Here is an 18,055-nt window from a genome sequence, read left to right as displayed (position 1 = left end):
AAATTGCTCAATACAAGAACATCTAATGTAGGTACTGACGTTTTCAGAACTCTGGTCAGAGGTAACCTACAGGGTCAGTACAGGATTTCATTGAGGCAGAACTCTTGATTTTTTTTTATGTAAAAATGTAGCTCTTTTGTGCTTCCTACAGAGTTTTACAAAATGGGTTCATGACAAAAACAGTTAAGATTAAAAAGTGTGAAGGGAGAGCAATACAGTGCTGCAAGGATGGGCTCATTTTGTCAGCTAACGTCAAACATAGCACCGCCCTGAGTCCCTCTGCTAAAAGTCAATAGGATATTTGAACTGGATTTTGATTATTGCAGAAAACGAGCTCTATTGCAAAAATTTTGTGTTGGCGATTTTCTTTCAGCGAGATAATCTTCACAGATGAGCACCACTTTTACGATTTTTGAAGCATGAATGAAATCGCCAGAAGTTAAAATGACTTACATCAAGATTGCGTGACTTCAACATCACGACTGAGCTTCGCATCACACTATACCAAACACACTTTACTATAAGCTGATCCGTCAATGATGTGAAAAGTAAGAGTTCCAGTAGTTTGCAACTAAAGCCTTAATGTTCGGCGTGGCAACGTTTAATGTCCCCGACAGCTTCTGTACTCTCATTTAGCCACTTGTTAGCAACCGTCATTTTTTTTAACACTTTATAATTCAATTTTATGTCATAACACAAAACATGACAATAGGCTTAAGTTAAAAACAAACCTTATTTGACGCAAAAAAAATACATTTTCTGGGTTTTAAGGCCCATTCCTGTGGCACTGAGTGCAAGGACCCCATTGTTTTCCCCCTGTTTTCCATGAAAATACAATTTTTTCTTAGCAAGGCTACAACATGTGGCCTGTTGGGGATGTTTGTCAGAATATCTTTGGGGTTGGTTGAGTGGCTGACACAAGGATGAGATGAAGATTATTGTTCTTTCTATTGTTCTTTTAAACTTGAATTAAGATTAAAAAAAGACATTTGTATCTAGGGATAAATTGTCCCTGACTTGAGATGCAGAAATTGTTGCAACTCAATAAAGTTAAACTTTTTAAATCAATGTTTAAGGTTGCCTTCATTTTTTCTTATTTTTCCCTATTACATCACCACAGGGATAATAAACCTCGTGTGTGACTACATACTCCACGATGGGCACAACAACACAACATACATTTTACCAGTTTACGCAAACATGTACTCAGGATCGCTGCAACTCTCAGTCTCCAACTGAAATCAGCTCATTTGCACGACATTTATATGTAATCTTATATCACAATGAATGTCATTTTATGCCTTTGGCTCCTGAAGACACTTGTTCCTCATCTGTGTCCATGACAACCTCAGCATGCGCACACAAACAAACACAGGCATTATACCACACACCTGCTGCTCCGCACGGCCTCTCCATGCTGCGCGTGGCATCGGCACAAAGATGAGATTTGATGTTCTGCTTTTAATCAGAGGCTTGCTGGGTGGAGGTCTCCCCTTTGTGTCATGGAGGCAGAGTGATGGTGATTGCAAACTGCTGCATGCCATCTTTGCTCCCTGGTAGGCCCTCTAGTTTTATGGGCCCAAGATGGAACAGTTAAAGAGTTTTTCAAAGCGATGAAAATTGTTAAAAGTTTGCTTGAGAGCGTCAGTGTGTTATCACTGTACACCCCTTTGATTTCTGAGCTCTTTCTTCATATTCTAATCCAGTGTGACGTACGACGAGCGCTTGAATTACACTTTGCGCAAAAGCAAAAGTCGTTCCGTGAGAAAAGAGGGAGTGTTTTCCACTCTTTCTCTCCTTCCAGGAAGAGGCTGAGATCTTCCTAGTTGAAATACTAGACCGGGAAAACATTATTGTTGAAGAATCGTGTGGGATGGGTCGCTGGAATTGGATCCGCCCAAAATGCAGGGGGAATATTTTCATTCCAATAATAGCAACGTGATACTTTAAGAATGTTTCCAGCTGAGCCAGGGTTGTCGGAGCCAGCACCTTCTGCAACGCAGATCTGGAGGCTGCTGCGTGTGTCATCCTCTAAAGAAACAGGAAACAATCACAAACTTTGGGAAGTTTTTTGAATTTAAAGTACCATACACTCCTGAACGCACATTTTATAGCTTCACATAAAGGTGTCGCTATGATCCAATTATTGAACTGTATTGGAAAATGTCAGCTGTAACAAAAAGCAAAACAAACGATCCATAAACAGAACATCTGTAAACAATTAGGGTAATAAACGGTTGTTGGGTGTTGTTGTGTCTGCTTCCCGTAGCAACCTTGGATGTGGAAATCCAGGTTTGTGAACACACATTGCTGTGTGTTACTTTTACGAGTCTAATTAGTGAAGCACATGCCCTCTCTCTCTCTCTCGCTCTCTCACACACACACACTGCCCTAAAGCAACTGAATTTTTGTGTTGTGTATTTTTTAAAGCTCGACCAATACGTCACGTGGGCCAAAATACCGCCTGATAGTGTATTTGTATCACAGTATAAGTTTGCTGATAATAAAAACAAAAAGAAAGAAAAGAAATCACAGAACAAATTGCTGTAATACTGTGTGTTTAAAGGGACAGTGTGTAATATATCAAGTATTTAGCGCCATCTAGCTGTGAGGTTCTACACTGCAACGCTCCTTTGCTCACCCCTCCCGTTCTGAAGACGTTGGAGACGTTCCGGAAGCTACGGTGGCCCTGACGGACAAGAAACTCATTTTCAAAATATGGACTCTTTCCCAACAGTATCGAGTATTTCTACTGATTCAAGTAATGAGGTAAAGATGTAGTTGGTTATTGTTATTGTTAGTGACGAGCGCTTTTGCTGAGCTCCCTCTCAGTTCCACAGTCAAGCTAGCTCTGAGCGAAAACGCGTTTAGCCTTACTGCGTAGTACCACGTAGTGCTTTGTGTCCCTCTCGGCAGTCCATAGTTTTTTTAAAACCGGAAAGACATGGCGGCCTCCATAGAGCTTGCCCGTGCTATGTATATTCAGATAGGTAATTCTTTGCTCAGGAGGATAAGTCAGATTGTTGGCAGAGGTAATTGTACACCAATGAGGACTTACTTATGAACAAAGACATTGATTTGAGTTAATAAATTACTTAAATCGTTACATACTGTCCCTTTAAAGTAGTTTTGGGACAGTGTTGCATTACATTTGTCCACCCGAGAGCACTGACAAGTTTATTTTCTTCTTTAAAATATCCTGCATACTTATCATCATCACAATTCTTATAAGTTGAGATGATTTTGGTCATGAGATCCACAGCTGATAGTTAAGACAGACATGACATGAGGGGAGAGGGAGGGAGAGACACTGCCAAACTGTGGACCAGTTTCTGATGCACATTCTCAGTTTTGTTGACATCCATCATATCAGGTCTGACATGGACTCAATATACTTCATTTTTTCGTAGTCTTAAAACATTTAATTTGCGTAAATCACCTGTAGTGATCAACCCTGACTATTTCAGATCCTGCTGTAGGAGTTTGTTTGTTATTTTTTGCCTAATTCTGCATCATTATAATTTATTTTGAGTTGTGACCCTCTTGAAGCTCTGTTTTTGGTCTCCTCCATCTCCTGCGAGAATTATCTAATCAGCCCTTTAGCTTCTAAATGCTCCACAGTGTTCACCAGCTAGGTACTGGTCCAATGGCTTTATGGTCACTATGAGAGCAAAGAGAGAGCGAGCCAGAGCAGTAAAGCTGAGGGACAGACAGATAATTAGATAAAGCTCTAAAGTTTGTTAGTCTAAAAATAATGATTCTAGCCCTTTCAGGGATCCTTGCTAAAAAAAAAAAATTGCAGATTTTGTGTACAAAACGGCTGAAACATCTTCAGAGTCTCATTTTTAAAGTCTAGTTGTGTCGTAACTCTGTGTGCACTGACAGCACAAACACACAGCCTCATAAAACGGAACACCATCATCTCAGGATGTAAAGACATCTGCCACCCAGACGCGAACTGTCTGGCTACTAAATCAAGCTGAAAAAAAGCCTGCACATCAACACTACTTATGTCGGGCCTGATGTCAAACTACCAAAGACAAGCTCCAGTTTGTATAAGGAAATAAAAGACACATCAGGTAACAGGCTGGCATCACGTTCTAACTGTACAGCACTTGTTCTAAAGCCAGTTAAAGACCACTGCTGTGTTCCAAGTGAAACCTCCAGAGGGAATCCTGCTTACCCTGTTCGAAATCACCCTATGTTTTTATTGAGATCATTATCACAAATATTGCCTTTGACAGAATCAATTTCCTTGTTTTGTGCTCTGCGGTGCCGTATCGGCTAAATGCTGCATTCTTTCCCCGCGATCCCCACTTCACAGGTCCCCGCACGAAATAAAGCAGGAATGGAAACTGGAGCAGGAAATTGAAAAGAGGGGTCCTGTTGTGTTGCGGAGACCGCTGTGCCTACTGCTATTTCCTCTGAACATGCCAGTCTCGTACACTCACCAGATGTACGTGTGCCCTTTCTAATAATTGTCACGGTCCCGGGGAGGGAAATTCTGGTCAGACATGTGATGCAATATTACTCCGGTTTCAGAGATAGATTAATTTTTATTGTTACGCCACTGACACGGCGGTATATGCCATTTGGCATCCTCGGTCCGTCTTGGCTCATCTTTCATGCATCCTGGTTGGCTGCAGCACTTTAAAGGACGAGCGGCAGGATGGCACACAACAGCTGGCATACAGCTTGGTGTGTCTCTGCGGCTCAGAGGCTGCTCGTGTTTACTGAGTGCCAGAGCCAGTTTAGAGGCTCTGCAGATTAGAACACTTCACTTTCAGAGGTGAAAGGACGACCATGAGTTACCACAGCCTTCTTTTCTCTTGTTGTTGTTGTTTTTCTTCTTCTTCATCCTATTTCTCACTTTTGCTCTTCATTTTCCTCTTCTTCTTCTTTGTCAACCTCTTCTTCTTCTTCGTTGTCCCTTTCACCTTCTTCCTCATCTTACTTTTCCTTGTCTTCTCCTTCTTTGTCTTCTTCTTCTACTTGTTTTTCCTCTTCTTCTTTGTCGTTTCCTCCTACTCCTTTTTCTTCTACTACATCTTCCTATTCCTCCCTTGTTCTTCATCCTTTTTTCCCTCTTCATTGTCTCCTTTGCCTTCTCCTTCTTCCTCTTCATCTTCATCATCCTTTTCTTTGTTTTCCTCCTCTTCTTCCTCTTCTTTTTTTCGCATACCTATTCTCCTTCTTCTTCATCCACTTTTCCCTCTTCATCCTCTTCTTCTTTTCCTTTGCCTTCTTCTACATCTTTCTCTTCTTTTATTTCTTCGTCATCCGCTTTTCCCCTTCGTCTTCATCTTCATCTTCTCCTTCTTCTTCGAAAAAGGAGAGAAAGAAGAACTTCTTCTTTTTCTTTTTCTTCTTCGCCCTCTTTTTCCTCTCCCTCTTCTTTTGCGTCATCTTCTGCATCATCTTCATCCTCTTTTTCCTCTTCTTCTTCTTATTCTTCTTTTTTTTCGCATACCTATTCTCCTTCTTCTTCATCCACTTTTCCCTCTTCATCCTCTTCTTCTTTTCCTTTGCCTTCTTTACATCTTTCTCTTCTTTTATTTCTTCGTCATCCGCTTTTCCCCCTTCGTCTTCATCTTCATCTTCTCCTTCTTCTTCGAAAAAGGAGAGAAAGAAGAACTTCTTCTTTTTCTTTTTCTTCTTCGCCCTCTTTTTCCTCTCCCTCTTCTTTTTCGTCATCTTCTGCATCATTTTCATCCTCTTTTTCCTCTTCTTCTTCTTTTTCTTCTTCTTTTTTTTCGCATACCTATTCTCCTTCTTCATCCCCTTTTCCCTCTTCATCTTCTTCTTCTTTTCCTTTGCCTTCTTCTACATCTTTCTCTTCTTTTATTTATTCGTCATCTGCTTTTCCCTCTTCGTCTTCATCAACATCTTCTCCTTCTTCTTCCTCTTCTTCTTCTTCGTCACCCCCTTTTCCTCTCCCTCTGCCTTTTCGTCATCTCCTGCATCGTCTTCGTCCTCTTTTTCCTCTTCGTCTCCTTTGTCGTGAACATTAATCTCACTGAAACGGCGCTTCATAAGTGATTGTATTTTATACCAAGTGTAACGATCTGTTTATTGACTTGTAATTAGACAAATGTCCTCGTTAAGACTTTGAGTTTATGTTACATAACACTATCTGACATTTCGACCGGTGGATGACTGTGCATGTCTGATAAGATCATTGCAAAGTCATCGTGCGCCTCCGCTCACAGAATGGGTCTGAACAATCTGGCAGGTTGGACTGTTTGAAAATCCTAATTAGGTCTGGCTGTCTGGTGTGCCACTGGTCTCCAGGAAACAATTAGCAGCAGCCCCGCCATGACAGGATGCAGTCGGCCATTCTACAGCTGGGCTCCCTCACCCTGCTGAGGATAACCTGCGCCGCTCGCTGCTCTCTCTGAAAAACAAACAAACAAAACAGCCAGGGACTTTCAGGATCATCAGGTACAAGAGCCATTTAATTAGCTCTATACTGCAGAAAACACTGTGTGCTCATTTGATTGCGTTTTGGCATCATAATTGTTGTAATTATGCGCTGTACTGTTAAAGTCATCATTATGAAAGTGTCTTGTGAAGTGTTATTTCTGGAAATTCTCTGTAAAAATCCATGTTAGTGTCCTCAGATGATGGAGGGAGGCAAGAGTTTGATACGCGAAACCTCCATGAGATCAGCAAATTGCCAATTTCCAGTCATAGATTATGTATCATACTCATAATAGAGGGACTTTTCTAAATACTGGTAAAAGTCAGATACACTTTAGTTGTTTAAGTGGTTACACAGTTACATTTTGAGAAATAAAAGGTTCTGCTCTTTGTTCTTTAAGACTAACTGTTAAGTGCAATTTGGGACTTTTATTTTAAATTGTTTACTTTCTTTTCGGCAGAGGCACTCAAGGACCCTCGTTTAAACTTCTTCCAGAGAAGTGAATGTCACTTAAAGAAACAAACTGAGGCAAACTAGGACTCATGTGTTTAATGTACCATGTTGAAGCGTCTTTCATTTCAGAGTTTCTTTGTAAGTTTAGGAAAACAATAGTATCCTTTGTTTGTTGACCTTTTGAGGAAGAAAAAAGCATCCAGGCTAACCCCATGTTTTACACCAGGACGCAAAGAACTGTGGGAAATTCCCTCAGACAAGGTCTACAAAAATTAGGGCTGGGCAACATCGTTATCGTGATATGGGACTGCATGTTGTCTTGTGTTGTATTTCATCTTGGTTTTAAAGGCTGCGTTACAGTAAAGCCTCTTCTGTTTGTTTTAATACATGGCTTTACCCACTTCTTCTTCTTTTCCACATTACTGATGATTATTGATCAGAATTCTCTGCGGGTTCGTATTTTATGAAAGTAATATACCAAGTAATATTACCAATAGTCATCTCTACAATACTGTTGCAATGATTTCAAAGCAGGGTCTATTTTGTCGGCCATTCCTTTTTACATTTATGAAGATTTCAAAATATCAAGGTATGTATCGCATATTGTGATATTATCTTAAAGCCTTATAGCCCAGGCCCGGCAAACAAGCAGACTCCAAAACAGTGTGCATGAAGGGCTCGAAAAATCTGTGAGAGAGCTCCGATGGACGTAACAATCTGATGGAGGGAAAGTCCAAAACCCTCACAGACCTTCCAGGAATGACTTCAAAGTCTGTGAAGTGAAGGGGGAGAACTGCTGCAGTAAACAATGCCGACATGGTCGTATAATCTGAGCGTAAAGGGTTTTAAGTGTTATAAGGCAGCTTTTGTCCACCTCTGTGAACATGTTTTGGTGTTGACAGTCAGCTGCTGAACGAGCCCCTGATGCTAACACATGAATGAAGCATCAGATGATGCAAGTGTGACTTCAGTGAAACACAATGCTCCATGTGAATCATTCTTGTTGAACGAATCGTGGCATGCAGGACACAGTTTACTTAATTTGTACCGCTTAATAATTATGTATATTAAATAAAAGTTGACTATGGATTTGAGTGCTATGTAAACATTGTCTCAGCACTTTCCCTCTGGATTTTTTTTGCACTTGCCACCCCATACCATTAAAAACCAACAACATTCAAGCTGGTGGTCTTTGTCACATGCCACCTCTCTCCCTCCTTCCTTCCTTCTAAGTCAGTAAAACCAAAGTGTAAAACATGGAAAAAGTGAAACTGGATTGGACAGAATTTGTATTATAGGGCTGCCAAATTGAATCCAAATGAGTCACTGGTTGACTCATATACCATTCACTACTGCCTCCACTCCTGCACCGGGGAGACAGAGTCAAACGTAGTTCAAAACTGAATGAATGCAGTGTTCAAGCATTGCAGTAGCCTAAATCTAATCACATGTGGAACACTGTTCTGCAGTGTCATTCCTGCTGTATAATGCGAATGTCACACTTGGATTGACAGAAATCTTTCTGCCAGAAAGCCTTTAGAAAAGTCAGGGGGGGGGGGTGAAGCATAGAGACCAACAAAGTGACAGAGTCCATACCAAGAGGAGGCTGTGGAGGATGAAGGGTTTAAAACAGAAGACTGTCACCTAGAAGACAAACGTCAATGTTGTTTTCCGTCACAGTTTGATCAGGTTTAGGCAACAAAACTACTCGGTTAGGTTAAGGTAAAGATAATAGTTTGGTTTAAAATAATCCCTGACGGCGCAGCATGTTAGATTTTCCAGTGTGAGAATGTGAGCACAGCCTCACCGTCGTTTCTTTAAGGAAACAGGAAGGTACATTTTTACTCAGATTAAGTGCTCCACCTTAACTCTCGTCTAAGTTACGGCACATTCGGAAATCGATACTTCTCGGCTGCCATGACGGCGGCTAGCGGAACAAGCTACTGCTAAGGTGAGTTGATCAAAAACGTTCTTTTTAGTAAACTCTGTGTACACAAACAGTGTTCACAATGCTCGTGTTCATGTGTAGAGACCCTGGTGATACTACGAGCAGGTTTCATGTTGTGTCGAGCCTTCTTCGTGTTTTAAAAACAGCGATTTTGATGCTATCGTAAAAGTGCACGTAGCACTCCCAGTGAAAATAAATGCTTCTTTCGTCATAATTATGCTTTTACACGAAGGTTTGACTGCATTTTGCAGAGAGTTTTGCTTTAATATTTTACCTCTAATACAATTGCCGTTACCTTACACAACTTCTTACTGGGGAAAATGATAACGTTATACTACCAAGTCACACTGGATGCTGCATTGTGCCATCTAGAGTCTTTTACATCGTGAAAGTAAGAATGACAAGCCACCAACTCTGTTTACAGTCAGTCTTCTTCCTAATTGTTGTCCTTGATCAAAAAACCAAACACACAATCAAACGTTTCAAGGGGCTCTACATTAAAAGTTCTATCAGGGAACAAAAAGAATGAATGAGCTTAAATTTCACCAGGGAACACAGTAATTATTAGCGACAGGAGCTCTGTGCCCGGGTGGATTTCACTGTTGACTGCAAAGCACGGTTAAATTCCCTGTAGGTGTTCACTGTTCGGCTCCTTTTGTGTACCGACGTGAACACAACATGGTTTACAGAGAGGCCGATGGATTAATGCGTCTTACATTTTTATAGTTTCATCTGTAAAAGCCGCTTTCAAGTGGCACCAACGGATTTTAAATATTACATAGTCCATAAATTCTGTCCGTTATTTATATTATCATTGTTGCGCTTATAAGACACATCTAATTACGGCCTTCCTTTCTCCCACGCTGTCCTCTGTCAAGTGCCGCTTGCATTGAGGTTGTGTTAGCCTAATGATATTTCTCCCTTTATGTGCAGGGGAGTGTAAAATGCCTATAGTTCTGTAACAATGTGTGCCCGCAGCCTCTTCTGTGATCAGCTGCGGAGGTGAATCAAGCAGGTCGAGTGGCTCTTATTTTCAAAGGTCACCTAAGACAATCAGGCGCTGATTTAGAGCCACAGAGTGAAGGGTTGCACCGCTGCGTGCTTGTGTGCAGGGAGATATCTTGACTTTTATGAAGGAGCTGCTGTCACAGTGAGAGAATGCTCACACTGGAGAGAAATATAGAGGAATGAGTGTTTACCCTAAATGTAACATTTAAGGATCCGTGGACCGTTTGTGCTCCAACACTTTGAGGTAACAGTAGTTATCTTTTTTCTGTCGTTTCTTAAATGGTGCAATCAGAGCTGCGTATTTGCAGGGTTATTTCTCACTCCCATGCTGGTGGAAAGTTGGAAGATTCCTCACCCACAAAATGTTTCTGGAGCTTCACAACAAAACAACATTACAGCACTTATAACTGAAGTAACCGGGGGCTTGTTTGATGACCATACAACCATCCAGGTTTACTCCCAGGATCAAGATTCAACAACACAACGACATTTAAACAAATTTCAGGTGCCCTGGACGGACCACTTCCTGTTTTCTCATGGGAAGTTTTAAAGAGAAGGGGATGAAAAATCTGCCATTTTTCAGTAAATCACAGGGGTCACAACACGTCAGTACCCATGAAGAGGCTGACAAACACGGGGCAGTGGTTTGCACAGACTCTCTGAGGGGTTGGGTAAAAAAAAAAAAATTAGTGAATGAAAAGTCATACTTTATGCCACAGATTTAGACAAGTTTATGCGGGAGCGCAAATCATTCTGCACTGAAATTATCTGATGTAAAATAGCCATTGCATGTAATTTATTTTGTTATTTTGATTCTTTAAATGTCACCAAAATGAAGAAATGCAGTCCTTGAATCTCACATTTTTTCCAGGGATAAGACCCCAAGTGTCCAAATCCCTCCTATTTTTAAGTTCTCAAGGCTGACAAGTATGATTATTACGTAAAACAGACCAAAATAAAGAAAATAAGAGATGGCTTCATACAGCTCGTCCAGCATAATTCATGTCTCCAGCAGCTCTGAGATTCAAAACTGATTTGAAACAAGAGTTATTTACATAATTTTTAAGCAGCTAAGCTAAAAGTGTTGGCACGCACCCCGTCGAAGGTGGGTGCACAGGTTTGAGACCTTGGGGCTCCCCTGAGACTTGGATTACATTGGAGAAACTTTACGGAGCCATTTTAGGTTTTAAAACAAATCACCGTCTACTTCAGTTGTTTAAGAGGACGCTTCAACACTGTTTTGCTTTGAAGCTCCAGAAATGTTTTGTGGACTACGAAACTTGACCCGTTTTTCCATCAACATGACGGTGAGGAGATAATGACTGAATCTTGATTTTCCTTTAAGGATCTTTAAACATATCTATTAATGGAACAGTGCAATCTAAAACAATTGCAAAACTCAAGAGTATTTCACACAAATACTAGCTTCTTCTGTTCTCTTTCAAACTATACATAAGTAAAGTAATGTAGAACAATCTGTATCGCCCATACTGTGAAAGCCCGCAACAAAGCCAGCACAATGTGACTCTTTATCCAGTGGGTTTAAGTGCACAGCCCCAGTTATGTAATAGATGATAATCCAATGTTACCATAGTAATGCTGCTCACAACTGGCGTGGAGATCACACTGTTGCTGAAAGTAGGAATCAAAGCTCCTTTTCCACCTCGCTGTCATTCCTCGAGCTCCCCTTCTGTGCACTAATGTGTCGGCGTCGTCGGTGGATTAGAGCCGCGCTCTGTTTATCGCACTGTCACAGGACTTTGACTCTGCTGGAGGTGTTCTCCACACCTCTTAGTGCCTTTTTGGATGTTTCCTGAGCGGCCCCGGAAAAACAAACCCCACGAAGCTTTGACATGCAAAGCGCTTGTCTCAGGTTCTGTGTAGGTAGTCAGACGTTGGGGGACTGGAAATTTTGCTGCAACAAAACAAGGGATTGTTTCGACTCCAGAAACACCTAATCCACTGAAATAACACATTTCATCTTGTGCTGAACTCTTAAGCCAAATCTAATGAAAAACACAAGATGAAGAGGGAAAAGTAAGAAACAGACTCTTCCGGCTTTTGCTGTAAATCTAGGGAAGGATTACCGCGCTTTATGGATGGGCTATGAAGGGAGCATCTGTGCGGCCAACAAAGCCAAACAGATGAAGCTGTCCAGTCAGTGATGTCTCATTATCACAGGGGTTGGCATTAGTCGTCTGGGGGATAGGATGTGACTTGGGATTTTGGTTGGGGGTACACTGGGAGATGATGGCTCAATTCAAGAGAAATACAATCAAATTCAAGAGTAGCAAAAGTTACTCATGGCTCGAATGAATCCAACCCATCTCACCAAGTGCATCTCAACGCAAAGAAACACAGACAAAGGAGGCTTGAATGTTAAGTCCCGTCATGTTGTACAGCAAGACCGTTGGTGTGGAGACAAATGTGAAGTAAGTAGGACTGCGTCTCCATGGTCGTGCCAACAGACTCTCATGAGGTGCGCTTCCAAAATCGAGATTGAAGGGGAAGACGGAGGATAAAAGACGGAGCGAGACGAGGCTCGCGGGGGAACGTACAGTGGGGAGATGGCGCATACGCAGGCAGACGTGATAACGGTCGTCTGAGGGATCGTCGGAGTCAGGAGACCCACAAGGGATCGCTGAAGCCACATACATCTGAACTGCTGCCACCGTGCCTGGCTTGGCTTAACAGGATTGGCTGGTGTGCTGTGGCTTGGATACCATTAATCCCTCTTATCCACTTACTGCACCTTAAACTGTGGAGGAAGGATTGTTGCTATCTCCTGTTGGTTATCCCTGCTTTAAACCTGCGGCGGAGCAGAGGGGAAAGCTTCATATTACATCCGAAACCACTTACGTGTGTTCGCATGGAGTTTTAAATTACATTCCACAGCTCGGGTCATTTGTGTTGCTTGATGTTTCTATTGTATTGCGTTGCACCTTTTTTTATATTGTATTCTGTTTTTTAAAAGCATTCCTGGTTTCTCTGTACCCACCAGCTGCTTTGTTATTTTCAGCACCCTTTGTATCCTTTGTCTGCTCTCAGATCAGGTCCTTTAAAACTTAACTTTGATTCATATATTCTCTCCTGGTTCATGTAGCTTAAGGGATTTGTATTTTGTACCGCTCATTTATGCACAAATATGCATACAGATACAGACGGAGCCTTCTGTCCATACTCTGCCCTCATTTCATCTGTATTTTGACATGTTTTCTGAAAGCTATACAGACCGACAGAGCAGTACCTCAGGTAGCCATAGGAGGCAGTGTAGCAGTGTGGACAATAATTCAAGTGAGACGCGACTACAGGACAAGAAGAAGAAGGTTTAAAAATGTGGGAACGTCTTATGTTGGTTACTGACAGACAAACCGTTGGGAGAAGTTTGGACGGAAATTAATTGTGAGTTGGACACTGGCAAAGGAAAAGTGGAGTTGTGCGCACAAGACCGATTTCAGCAGCGCCCTCTAGTGGCTGTACAGCTTAACATACAAGCATGGACGCCACTTTTACACCAAAACAAATGTGTATATGCAGGTTATTTTAAAACATGGATGAGCCACCTAAAAATAGGCGATGGTCAGCAGACGAGTCGGAGTTTGTGTCTTTTTTCAGGAGAAAATCATCCAAACTGACGACGTACCTCTTAAGAGTATTACTTTGGATCGTATCTTTAGGTCCTTGGTACACGAATTCCTCACTCACTGTTGATTATCTATTATCTTCTTTGATATGCTCAGGTGTTTATGACTCCCTGAGGGGAACTACCCACTCGGGAGCTCCCCTGGATCTACACACCTTCGATGGTTTTTTTCTGTTGGCATTCGCAACCGCCAATAGGAATCCTGAAGTGACGATAGCCCGCAGACTTTTTCAGTACAAGCTGTTGTTTGTTTTTTGGGCCGTCTGTTGTTTGCACAGCTGACAGGGTTGTAAAAATGGCGGTCGCTGGCGCCGGCTCATGAGATTGCCCTATCAGCGTACACTTGTGTCGCTCAAAGTTCCTCTGGTGTATGGAGGGTACCGTTCACAGTTCTTGCAGTGCGGGTAGAATACAATGCCTCGTGTTTTAATTTAGATCGTTAGATCTAAATCGGTCTGCAATCATGCAGATCTTGCGCACTGTGGCCCCCATCTAATATCAGGAAATCTTACCTCTCACCATCTTTGATAAAATCGCTTGCGTCTGAAAGAAAGTTGTCTCCCTGCTGGACCAGAGGGCCAAATCAATGAGCTGAGCGACAGAAAGGACTAAAACCCTGGGCCTAAATTAAGTTAGCTGGATGCACAAACACACGCCCTGTTAGCCTTTTCCCTTCTTTTGTGGGTGGCTGAAATCTTCAAAATTAAATAAGATAATGGAAAAGAGGAACATTATTAGATTATTCCAGAAGGGTTACAAGAAAAGCCCTGTTCTCTCCCAGCAGTTCATCACATAACCAGCAGCAAGTTTCCCCCGTTTATCGTATGTGCCGCATTCGCATGTCCTGGCATCTACTCTCCGCTGCTCCGTCCCACTTCGAATTGCATTAACCTGCAGCGTGCGAATGTGCCAACGTTAGCTTATCTCCTAAAAGATAATGCTGTGCTCTCTGGAGAATGCTCAGCTATCTCGGGTTTTGGAGGAATTGATCTTCCCGTCATAACGAGCAGGAAATCCATCCACTGCTGTCAAAGCAATATTACGATGAAGGAATACAGTGTGTGTGTTTCTTTTTTCCTGCAGATCTTGGACGACTTTAGAGCTCAAACAGAATTACCAGTCGTTTTGGAAGAAAAGCAGCTAGATTTGATGAAGCAGGTGTTTTGAAAGGCCTGTATTGGCATTTCTGGTGGGTTGTTTGCAGCGTTTGGGCGTACAAGCTGCTTCTGTTAGCACAGAGGAATTAGTTGTGGCTTATTAGTATTTTGATGCAAAGAAGACAAAATGCATATTGTTTTTTTTTACTGGCAAAAACTTAAAATAAACACACCGGCTTTTACTGCATTTATGATATCCTGGTCCATCTGCTGAGGATTTCAGATCCGTCTCTGAGGTCTGCAGTCTTTACTCTTTAAGTAGACTTTGGTTCTAAACCTAAACATGTGAAGGATCCCTCTCCACAGGTAGGATCCAGGTGAAACACTGGGGTACATTAACCTGATAGGTAGCATCGCACTTGTTCCCTCGACAAAAAGCCAATGGGATTCTTCAATTGGATGAACACCAATTAAATAATTTTTGAGGCATAAATGAAAAAGGAAACATGATGTTGATTGTCCACGACAACCTCTGTAGCCTCCTTTAGCCACCTTTTAGCTACCACCATTTTTAGAATGTATGTGCTTCATAATTTGAACACTTACGGAAGTATTCTTAGGTCTTAACATGAACATTTCTCAAGCCTGAGTTAACCACAGAAATTATGTCAGGCACTGAACCGAAAACCCACCGTAAAAAACACATTAACTTTGAGTTGAGGGAAGCCGAAGTGCAAAAATGCTCACCGATTTCCAGGTTTTGTGAGTCTTTCCTGCGGCACTAAGGTGAACTCATGGATGACGGACTTCCTAGAATGCACTGTGGATGGATCCAGTGATCTAAAATACATTACATAATTTAGACATTTTTGAGTTATTTGTGAAAGTTGCTTATCTGGAATATTTAGTTCTGTCCCCCTCACTCTGCAGTGGCTTTACATTAACAAGTGTGTATGTTCACATTGTAGCCCAGAAATATGAACTTTAACGTTGTACAGTCATAAAAGCCTGAAGCCAAAACCTGACAGAAGGGCCAATCAATTTGAATGACAAAGTGGATTATCTCACATTATTTCCATGCGACACTCTCCCTTCACTATTAACCGTGCAGCAGCTAAGTCGACAGGCGACTGACAACTTGGACCAAATCCATCCTGCTCCAGAACTTCATCAGAGACACAAAACCTTTTTTTTTTTGTTGGCAGTATTGCAATTGACAGTGAATAAATGCTACTGTGGAGACTCACTCAGGTTCCTGTTGACATCACTCAGCTGAACTTAAACAAAATGTCACAGTAGACAGCGTAGCTGCAGGGTCTCTACCAACGACAGCATTCAGGCTTGTCACAGCATTTGGGTTTGTCTTTTGTCTTCAATTCCAGTGAGCTAAACTTTCCAATAGGAGTTTCTTTTTTTCTAACGACGGGTGTCACCACTGCTGACAAAGCTGACAAGACGAGTTTCAGCACAGGTGAGACAAAACTATAAAGAAGAAGAAAAAAAAAAACCAGTTGCTTTTGTCACTTCGTCAAATGTTGTCATTTTGACACTTTAATAAGTGCTTGGTTAAAAAACTTCCACAGAGGTGTTGAAGTGATATGAGGTTTCCCCTGAGACTTTCTGCAGACATTCAAATGTTATTAACAGTTTTACACCAAAATTAGCACGTAGAAGCAGGTTAAACCTTTAAAATAACTCCTTTTTTTATTGCCAATAGATTTCTTTGCCTTTTGGTCTTTTTTTCTGTGTGACACGTTCTTCATCACGTATGCACCAGAAAATCAGGGGACATGTAAAAGCAACAGATCATACAACTCATCAAACTTCATTCAGAGGACGTTAAGAGTCTTAATCAATAACAGTCTGCATCAGCTGATAATGAAAGTAGCAACGGAGTGAGACATCTGTCTTCTTCGTCGTACCGTGTTAGGGCCTGTATCCACATAGCATTTTTTTGAGAGGGCAGACAAGCTCAGGAGCACTGTGATGAAGCTTTTTTTGCACTCAGAGAAAAAAATGCAGCACGTGCTTCTTGTCTCTACGGCAACAATATCCTGACCTTTGTGGTTTACTGTCCATGTGTTTATTGTCAGCCATCAGGCAACAGAGCAAGGAGGCTGTGGGTGCATGACATTCTTAGTAGGAGACAGAAATACGGTGAACATTATCGTCTAGGCAGGAAAAAGAAAATGAAGGACAGTCGCTGTCTGAAAAATTGAGTTGTAATTGTAAATTGAGAATTTTTGGACTAAAAGTGTGCCGAGCAGCTGCACAAAAAGGTGCAGCGCTTCGGAAAAAGGATGCTGGGCCGAATTTCTAAATCATCGTCTTTCAATGATCCAAAAAAGACGTGAACATATCCCTCAATACTTGCTGAAGTGCCGCTAAAATACACTATTTCTACATCATGCAACCTGAATCTCACACAATGTGACGGACGCAGCATAAAAATTCCACTTATAGAAATGATTCCAGTAATTATCCAACACAAAATCAATTTTAAAAACTGCCCTTGAGAAAAAAATTAATATCCGTGAGCCTGACTGAGTCTGTCAGGTAGAATGAGTCATTGGAGCAAATCAAAGAAATACACTACTTATTAAGTTCTTCTCGTCCACCTCTGGCCGGGTCCGGTTCGATCTCTGTACAAATAAAGGCAAGGATCTTTATTTGAAACACATTAGTAGCATTAGATATACGCAGTGTCCTCCAGCAGCACCGGGTGATGGACAAGAAGATGGTCCTAATAAAATCTTCTGTGAGTGCTGGCGGTGTATTATATTGAATGTTATGGCATCGTGTGCGAGCTGTATCTGCTTCCATTAGATAAACTCTGGATGCATCCACATTTCACACTGCTGCCACGGGCGAGTTACAGAGGATGCTCATTATGTTGTCAGTGGTATCCTTTTAGAGGAGAGTGCGGCCCGGGTTGAGTCGTCCCATCTATGTTCACATCAGCTTCCTTCACTTGCGCGTGTGGACAGGCCCATTTGAGAGGATACTTATTATGCTGTCAGTGTTTTCTTTAGAGAGCGGCTCGGCTGGGTTGAGTTGTTCTTTTCAGATGAGCCCCCGCTCTTTAAAGCGGGGGTGCCTGTGTTTACATAATCCCGGTCGCACTGCTTCTGCTGCTTCGTGTGTGGCGCCGTCAGGTGGACTTTGAAGTCCGGCGTGAACTTGTTCGTCAGTGGCGCCGGATCACTGGGTATGAGCTCGTACCGCACACTGCTGGGTGACAGTTCACACATTTCTTGGTCTTTCTGTGCATGTTTCTATGTCTCTGTATGTGCTCTACAGGCTGTACATCTTTTACGGGGAGGACGGATTCAAAGGTTCGTCTTTGATCATGAAGAGAGAGAAAAAAAAATCCATCTTTATCAACCTCCTGTCCGATCCCTGTAATCAGCACCACACAGCCTGTCTGGGTAATAAGTAGATGAGATAGTGTTTCAAAGGGACGAAGACAGGATTCACAACCTAAT

The sequence above is a fragment of the Sparus aurata genome, chromosome 9 (assembly GCF_900880675.1).
Source record: "Sparus aurata chromosome 9, fSpaAur1.1, whole genome shotgun sequence".
Taxonomy (NCBI): domain Eukaryota; kingdom Metazoa; phylum Chordata; class Actinopteri; order Spariformes; family Sparidae; genus Sparus; species Sparus aurata.
Note: the sequence above shows the minus strand (reverse complement) of the source record.